Source organism: Crocodylus porosus, unplaced genomic scaffold (assembly GCF_001723895.1).
Source record: "Crocodylus porosus isolate Cpor-Errol unplaced genomic scaffold, CroPor_comp1, whole genome shotgun sequence".
Classification (NCBI taxonomy): Eukaryota; Metazoa; Chordata; order Crocodylia; family Crocodylidae; genus Crocodylus; species Crocodylus porosus.
Genome location: NW_017728951.1, coordinates 36347872 through 36356048, shown reverse-complemented (window position 1 = coordinate 36356048; position 8177 = coordinate 36347872).

Genomic DNA, 8177 nt, shown 5'->3' with positions numbered 1-8177 from the left:
TAAAACACTAACACAGGTCAGTGAAAGAGGTGGTAGTAGAGTCCACACCTGATTCTCAGCTTGGTGCTGTGGTCAGTCGAACACCTTTGAGACAGGTAAAATCTCAGGGATTTCAAGATAGCAAAACAGCAGGTACTGTAGAATGCTGCCACTCTTCATAGTGAGAAAGAGGTAGTTAGACATGTTAGTCTTAAGTCAGGCAGAAGACAAGGTAGACACCGTATAGTCTAACTGAATCAGAGATGCATATGCTTTCATGAGCCACAGCTCACTTGATCAGATGCTTCATCAGCTTCAGCAAAGTTTATGCATCACTGATTCAGTTAGTCTGTAAGTTATACTTCTACCTTGCTTTCTACTACTCTTCATAGCTGTGTACTCTCTCTCTCATATGCCAGATTTTTCTGAAGACCTTCATTGGGAAAAGCATCTATGCCAGTTTTACTTGTTTTAGCTCTTTGCAGGGGAAATTTTTGTAGCTAACTGGCTGATTTTTAGTGATATCAACATAACAGCTCCAGCACTAGGCAAGTTATTGGCATTATATTCAAATTGCTCAATAAAACATTGCACAATATTTGTTTCTGCATTGTGCAGAAATTGCTGTGAGTTCTTTGGAAGCATTGCGCAAGTTTAAGAAAATATGTCCAATTTTAAATGCTGGAAGTGATCTGGCTGTTTGTTTTAAAGTTGATCTTTGTGGGGATTGGAGAGTTGCCCAGTTACAATATGCATTTGATTTTCAGATGCATTTCTGAATACTTGCAAGTGTCTGTAAACAGAGTGAGAAACAAGGAATTATCTTGAGTAATTCATTTTTCATGTATTTGCCAGGACTGGTAGGTGCAATTCTGTGGGTCTTTTTCTTACTGATCTCTTATTCCTGCAAAAAGGTAGCTTTGTGAAAGCATTACTGATAGTTCTAACCCTACGATCAGAAGACACAGGTGGAGATAGAACAGTATACAAGTTATTTTGTCCCTTTGTCACATATTGCCTTTGGGTACTTTTGAGGCCATAAACAGAGCAGCATTTTCTGGCTCAGTATTCATCAGCTTTTGCAATTTCATCCTAGAGACAGGAGTTAGAAGACACCTCCTTGGTATATCAAAAACAACTGATCTTGTGAAAAGTGAAGACTACAGAAGAGATCATGGTTTTGTATTATGAATGTAGTTTATAAATGAAAGGGAGACATACAGCACCTTCTAGTGTGGACAGGCTCTCATAGCACTTAGATCTCTTAGAGGATCTCAAAATTATTCAAAATAAGACTTTCTTGTGTCCACCCCCTAAGTTCCCATCCATAAATTATTTGGTGTCTTATTCTGCATTAATTAATCCACTTTGAAGTCAATTAAATTGCATTCAGGATCTGTCCCATCACTCCAAATCTTCACACACTCATCTAGCAGACTCATATATACATAGAACAGGAAGGATGACAAGATATAACTATGAGGGACCCCACAGGAAAGCCCCGAGGGGATGATGAGCACTCTCCCATTACTATCCCCTGTCATTTTCCCGGTAGGAAAGAACAGAATCAATTCAGAGCTGGCCTGCAACTACCCACCAAGTCATGCAAATATTTTATCAGCGCCTCATGGTCAACTGTATTAAAGGCTCCTGAAGGACTGAGTCAGATCAGCAGGGCACAGTTTCCCCTGTCAATTTCCATGCAAAGATTATCATCAAAGGCCATGAGTACATTCTCAGTGCTGTATCCATGGTGGAAGCCAGACTGACAGGGGTCCAGGAAACCAATGGCATCCAGATGCATCTGAAACTCTTTGATCCTTCAATGACCTTCCCTAGAAAAGGAAGTTGGAGACAGGTGATAACTGTCTAAGGGGTCAGCATCAAGTGATGGCTTCTTGAGCAGAGACTGGACAACTTCAGAGTATCCAGAACCCTGCCCTCCTAAAGAGGAGTGTTGGAGCCACTGATCACAGAGGTTCTCAGTCTCTACCAGCTGGCTTTTGTAAACTAGGACAGGCACAGGGCAGTTCGCAGCTGGTTGTCCTTGTCCCTCCAAGCACATCCTCTGCATCAGTAGGTAATAGTCATTTAAAATGATCCATATAAATAGGACAAGGCCAGGGTCTCTCAACCCCAAACTCTGACAGCAGCAAAAGGATTGGTCCCCAGACTGCCACATCAGGTGATTTTTTGTTTGCAAAGTAGGTGGTGGTATTCTGAGGCATGTGGTGTTTAGGTTGCATCTTGCTTGCTCTTGTTTTTTTGGTATTAAGGCTGTTGGGGTCCGGGTGCTCTAGTGATGCTAGTGAGTGGCCTCCTGGAATTTGGGTGCAGCACAGAAAGAATAACTCATTGGTGTTCAGTGGTGAAAACTCAGAGATTTATTGTCACTCAGACAGTACACTGGCTGGTCTGTCTAGTGCCAACCCAACTCAGTAAAACTGCCAGGACACGGCAGCAACTCCTTGCTTTAAATACCCTCTGCTACATAGCTACAAAGAAATGAATACAGCACCCCCATCTATACCCCAAATACCCATGTGTTCATGCTAGTGCTTATCTATCTTTCTGTCCAGATATCTATTTCTACTTGTCTGTTTGCCAAGGTCATACCTAGCCCGTTTGGTTCTTCCATTATCTCAGTACCTGCCTTCATTAATTTTACTTTGCTCCTATTACTACCTTCTCATACCAGCTTCTTTGCTCATTAATGGGTTTTTACTTCTTAAATTTCTTCTAGTCACCCAGTGGTCAGTGGTGCCTGTTCCCAAGCTCTCTCTCAAAGCCTTAGCATAAATGGAAGTCCCACAGATGGCAAACTCATTACAGCTGACTGAAGCAGGCTCAGTTTCTGGGCAGAGAAAAACTGGATTAACCTAGCCATTCACTACCAAGAACAGTTCTGCTGGATGACACTTTGCAGATGCAATAGTAGTGGAGAAGAGAAGCTTTGTTGTCATCCCCACTGCCACACTATAGTTCTTTAAGGAAGATCTATGCTGGAATTGGTCGGCTTTAGCACAGGTTGAGAGTCACCTGTACTCTAGCCACCTACCTTCCCATTTAAACTGCCTCAGTTTCCTCCATGTACTGGGAGACCGTTGCTGCCATAGTGGTGGGAGCAGATATCTAGGTGCCACCGCACTTCTACATGTGCGGCAGACTTGCTTAAACAAGTACTAAATGACTGCACAGTATTACTGTGCAGTCCCATTGCCACACAGTTATTTTTAACTACTAGTGCACAGTAGCAACAAGCTATTGCACAGTAGCATTGACATCATGGTTTGTGCCTGGTGACACTACAGTGCTGTAGCTTGTTGCTATACTGACACAGCATCTCGTGTAGATGCACCCACTGAGTCTGTAGCGTGCTATGCCACAGATTGAGTAGGCCATCAAGATCAGTAGGAACGTGCCCTAGAAAGTTCTGAAACCTTACTGGCTCAGCGAGTCTCCAGGAATGAACTAGCCTAGCTAGTCCATCACCCTGACAGGGGCAACAAAAGACAGAGATCTGTAATCTAACAATGACAGAGGTTTCTTGACAACCTCCCTGATAATCTGAGCTCCAGTATCTAACTAGGCACAAAACATTAGGTCCAGCATGTGTCCTGCTTAATTGGTCAACCCATTTACTAACTTATAGCTCCATGGTTGAGCAGGACTTCTTGGCATCCATGTCCAACCCCAAAGAGCTGGCCTCAGCATGAACATTTAAGTACCCTAAGACAATAAGACTGGCATCCACAACACAACCACCAAGACCAATTTGGCTAGTTCAGTCAGGGGTTCAGTCATGCAGTGGGGTGGCCAGTATACCATCAGCATTCCCAATCTATCCCCAGCCTCAAACATCAGGCACATATTTTACTCTGACAAATTGGCAATGGATACCTTCTATGGGCTGGATTTTTCTTGGAAACCAGTGGCATTTTACTTCCTGTCCTCCAGTCTTAGGCTGATGCCCCACACAGTATGCAGCAGGAACCTACACAGAGGAAAGATTACAAGCTTGTGCTACATGTAATTTGCATGGTGAGTGTAATTTGTAATGTGAATAAGAAAACATTGCTGGAGTGGTACTTGTGCATTTATCTTTAAGAAGTTAAAGCAATGTGTTTGCCAGGTAGACACACCATCAAGATAAACAATAGATAAAAGATAAAGTATCACCTGCAATATGTTCACCTCATAAAATTCTTTTAGTACATAACAATAAAGTAAAAACAAAACTAAACAAAAAACCAGCAGGACAGTACAGTTGCAAGTTATATTAAAAAAACAAAACAAAAAACCACCCAGCAAGAACCTGCAGATTGGGTCAATTCTACTGTAATAAATATACCAGGGATAAATGGCTAAGAATATGCTTGGATCCAAGAAAAATGAACAAAGAAAAGAAAAAGGAATATACTCAATCCCACTGAATAATAACTCCTAAGTTAATGAAGACTACAGCTTCTTTTCTCTTAGACCCCAGCAGTGGATTTTAGCAAGTGCAACTTGATAGCAGAAATTCTAGACTTGGCATATTCAGTATACCAGTTTGCAGGGATAAGTTTGAGACTTCCCTTTGGTACCTGTTCATCCTCTGAAGTAGATCAAAGGATGCTACAGCAGACATTTGAAGAAGTTAAATGTTATATAGATTAGTGTTTTTTGATCCATGGATTGCAACCCAAAAGTGGGTCTCAAGAAGATTTTAAAGGGTTGCAGGGAGGTCTGAGGGAAATGCTGCAAGGCTGCATGGAGTTGGCACACAGTTGGGGGTGGGGGTATGGCAAGCATGCAGCAGGGCAGCATAAAGCAGCTTGAGAGGGAAGGAGGGGGCCAGATGCAGCAGCTGGAAGGGAAGGGGGTGAGGGAGAGAGTGAGAGACACTCTGGGGGCTGGGGACCAGGAGGGTGGGGGTCACAGTGAACTGATAGTTATGCTAATGGGTCCCAGTGTAAAAAGAGGTTGAGAACCACTGATATAGATCATATACAGAAGTGGAAGAAATACCAGACAAGACCATGATGAGCTTAGGGGAGTGTTGCACTGGCAGTGTGAAAGCTATCTGTTACAGAATGAGAGCACCATACAAAGTGGTTCTGCCAGATTAAAATACTGACAAAAAAAATCAAAAATCTGATGACTCAAAAATTGCTGTGGTAACAAGAGGGCCAACCCAACCACCAAGGCTGAATTGCAAAGATTCTGGAAATGGTTGCTTAGCTGGGTAAATATACAACACACATCACCCATAATGTTTCTATTCAAAATACAGAGAAGTGTGCTTGTTTCAAAATACAAGCATATCTGTCGTCAAAGTTTCTGCTGCCCCCTCAGCTAACCAGGCTGCAGGTCCAGCTGCGGCCACCCATGACCCCCGACCCTGCACAGATTTACAGGATGGTTGTCTGCAGACAGCCTCCAGCATGAGGTGCATGTAGTGCGCCATGGTGCAGAAGCACAGGGAGTGGCTGGGGCACTACATGCTGCCCCACACCACTGGCTGGGGCTGGAGCTGAAGCACAGTGAGGAGGACCCATGCATGCTGTGCTTCACAGCAGCAGCATGAATCCAAGCGTGGCTTTGGCCTGGGCCATGCTGTGGGCAGCAGGAGGAGGGCAAGAGGCTCCAGGTGGCCTCTGTCCCATCCATGGTGGCTCCAGCATGTGTGGGCAGCAGTGAAGTGAGTCTAACCCCAGCACAGGCTGGAGGGAGGATGAGGACATGCCTGTGGCACCTCTCCACTCCATGCTGGGAGTCCCATGCCATGCCAGGCAGTCTGGCTATGGCTTGCTGGCCCCCTGGACAGCATCTCCTGGACACCTCGCCCCTGCCCCTGAGACCATGGGCACCAGCCCCTGTTGCCACCAGCTTGCCAATGCAGCTCCCCATCTACCACCCCAGAAGGAACTCCCTACCCTCTTCCCCCACCAAAGGGACAAGCACCTCTGGGTGGACCCAGCTGGCAACAGCATAGAGCTGGGTTCACCAGCAGCACAGAGTGCTGCCTCAGACCCCCAGATTTACCTGCAGGCAGCTGCAGGAACTGCTCCCAGCACCCTGCCTGGCTGTATTGCCAGATGTGTGCACGTGCCCACACACATGTAGTGCACCTTGCCTCCAGTTGCCCTCCCTCCACTCCCCCCAGCCCCAAGCAGATCCTTGCAGGCTGGAACTCTGCCAGCCTGCAAGGGGAAACCTGTAGTTTTCTGCTTCAACGTGGAAAATCTGTGGTTTTCTTCTTTAAAAAAGGGAAAATCTGCATTTTTCCATAGGAAACAGAAAACCTGGATCCTTGGTTATCAATCATACACTGCAGATCTGTTTTTGCAAGGGATGATACATCTAAAGAAATTAATAGTGACTGGGCTGCTACATTGCTCCCCAAACCTTAAAATACCTGTAAAGCAGTTGGATGCTGTTAACAAACATAAGGTGTTATTCCCACAGTCAAATGGAATGAGATAATGAGAGCTGAACTGTGCTAAAGGAGGTTCTCAGCCAAGGGTAGGGAGGCAAAGTAACATATCTTGCAGAATGGGATGATGATCAAGGGGCCCTCCCCATTGGGAGCCAGTTCAAACCCAGACATAATAGGGCTTACAGAAACATGGTGGGATTCATCCCATGACTGGGCAGTTAGCATTAGAGGCTATAGGCTTTACAGATGGGATAGAGAAGGAAGGAAAGGTGGGGGTATGGCGCTCTGTCAAGGAGTGTGATGGCCAGAACCAAAGAAATTAATAAGCAATAAATATGTGCTTCTTGGAGGCATTTGGAACTTTTGTCTAATATACAGCTTGTATTTTTGTAACCCGCAAATGTAACTTGTAATTGTTTGTGGAACTGACTAGGCCTCAAAGACAAAGCTCTAGCTGTGAAATTAGCTGACCTAATAGTTCTTTCTTGTTCAGAGTTTAGCCTTGATGATAATAAAAACTAGATTCAACTGCCCAGCTTATCTAGTACATTTTAAGAAAGGACATCTCAAAAAGCATAGTCAGAGAGATTTGAAGGGGCTGGATTTAGGCCAGGTTATGTTAATTTTAAACCTGAAGTTGTTGTGTTGCAATTTGCTTATTGAATAAACCCAAGCTTGGGCAGTAACTTATTATAATAATTTCTAACACCTTTTAACCCCATAAGATAACAGCTATAAAGCAATATTATGAATGGCTATATAACTAAAAATTAGCATAATTAGAATATAAAAGAACATACACGTCATAGTAATCCTTGGGAAGGATGGAACAGAAGGGTCATTGCTGTCCCTTACCCCACAGATCTCTCTTACTCCCTGTGAGAGCGAGACCAGATCCTGACTGAAGGGCTTCCACTGGTATCCTTCGAGCAGCCCAGTTCAGAAATATCTGACTTCGCTGATTCAACTTGCCATACATCTTCTAACTGAGGGACTACCGATCACTTACTAACCAAGTGGAAACTCTTGGTTAATTTCTTTATCTGTTTTATTATCATCGTCAATTTTATTCTGCATTGTTAAGTTGTCTGCTTATTAACTTAACCCTTTTATTAACTATTATATATGCAAACTATATCTTTTGTTCTCATAAGTAAAATTCATTCTTTTTTGTAAGTAAAACTTGTCATTTCTTTCCTTTCCAACATCACCTTCTCGATCGCAAACCAAAAAGCCCAGTGGCTAATAAAGTCGCAGTGCTCAGTCAGTCTGCAACTAAATTGCTATACTCACAGTGCCCAGCTGGCCTGTGACAAAGGAGCAATACACATCCTCTGCCAGCAGAACGCAGTCAGAGGAGGGGCAAGCTGAAGTGCTCTGGGTCAAGATACAAGGGAGCCATGGGTAGAGGGATTTAACAGTGGGGATCTACTAAAGACCCCCCAGCCAAGGGGAGGAGATGGACCAGGAATTTTCAGGCCAGCTTGCAGAGGCACTTAAGGCAAGGGATGTAGTTGTCATGGGTGATTTAAATTACCCGGACATCTGCTGGGAGGAACAGTCAGCCATGTCGGACCGTTTCAGGAGGTTCCTGGCCGAGATACAGGACCTCCACTTAATTCAGGAGGTGCAGAGTCCCACCAGAGAGAATACCCTGTTGGACCTGGTCCTAGCCACAGGCGATGACCTGGTAAGGGGCCTCCAGGTCCTTGACCACCTGGGTGATAGCGATCATTGCTTGCTGGAATTCACCATCCAGCGCAGGGTGTCAAGGGCC